Here is a 1,572-nt window from a genome sequence, read left to right as displayed (position 1 = left end):
TTATAAATAAAGCTGCTATGAACATAGTGGAGCATGTGTCCTTATTACCAGTTGGAAGATCATCTGGGTATATGCCCAGGAGAGGTATTGCTGGGTCCTCCAGTAGTACTATGTCCAATTTTCTGAGGAACCATCAGACTGATTTCCAGAGTGGTTGTACAAGCTTGCAATCCCACCAGCAATGGAGGAGTGTTCCTCTTTCTCTGTGGCCATTTTTGAACAATGGCACAAGGTAAGTTTTATGGACTTTGAACCATCACGGATGATGCAAGATGGATAGTACAAACTAAATCTTGGTGCAGTTTCCAGAAAACTGTAAATAAACATTGGTCATTAAACTGTGAAAAATACTATGTATACAAAGATTGCTAAACAAAAGATATACATAGCATGACTCACATGAATTTCTCAAAGAGTCCAATATAGAAAGTATTGTGATAGCTCTGTAGTGACAGAATGGCTTTAACATAAACCTTAACTAAGACTATTAGTGTGAAAAAGTTAGAGGCAAGCCAAAAAGAAGGATTTAGCCTATGGTCATCTGAATGAAAAGCTAGATCGTGGAAATGTCTAGATCAGATCAGTCTGTGAATATATCATGTTTGAGAGATTGTGTTGATGATTAACTGATGCAGAAGGGAACAGTCAATTAGAAGATGGTATTAGACTACATAAGAAAGCCAGCTAAAAATAAAGAAGGAAACAAGTCAGAAAGCAATATTTCTCTCTGGTTTCTGCCTTTGAGTTCTATTCCTGAGGTCCTTCAATGATAGACTATGACCTGAAAGTGTAAGCCAAATATATTCCTTCTTTTTGTCAGAGCATTTATCAGAGCAACAGAAAGGAAAGTAGAATATAATCATTGAATGTAGTTGAGTAGGGGAGCACTTTTTTGCCCTAAATTGGAAGTGAGACAAAAATTGCAGAACCTGGCAATACTTAACTAAGTTAAGATGGATTTGGAAGCCAACATGAGAAGGTTCTAGATATACCTTTACATTAGTTATTACCAGATTTTGTAATTATATTATCCATTGTCTGTCTCTTAGTCCATTTTCTGACACTCTAACAAAATATCAAGGAAAAAGAACAATTTATATTTTGGAAGTCCAAGAGGATAAATGTGGCACCAGCTTGACTTTTGTGATGATCTTCCAGCTATATCACAAATGAAGGACAGCATCATAATGCAAACATGTGGCCCAGAGAAAGGGAAAACATAGTGAGACAGCAAGAAAGACAAAAAAGACCAATACAACTGGCTTAATAATAACCTTCTTCTCAAAAGCTATTGTATTCGTCAAGACTTACATTAATCCCTTCTGAAAGTGGTACTCAAGGCTTGTGCTATTTCCATTGGAGCACACCTTCTTTTTTTTTTTTCTTTAAGATTTGCATTTTCCTTTTTTTATTCTTTTTTTCTTTTAAATCTTTAATTTAAACTCCAGATTTTACTCCCCTCCTAATCCACCTGCCAACTGTTCCACATCCCATATATCCTCCCTGACCCATTGTCTCCATGAGGATGTCCCCACCCCACCATAACTCTAAACTCCGTGGGGTCTCCAGTCT

The sequence above is a fragment of the Mus pahari genome, chromosome 17 (genome assembly GCF_900095145.1).
Source record: "Mus pahari chromosome 17, PAHARI_EIJ_v1.1, whole genome shotgun sequence".
NCBI lineage: Eukaryota > Metazoa > Chordata > Mammalia > Rodentia > Muridae > Mus > Mus pahari.
The sequence above is the reverse complement of the archived record's forward strand: the minus strand, read 5'-3'. Positions refer to the sequence as shown.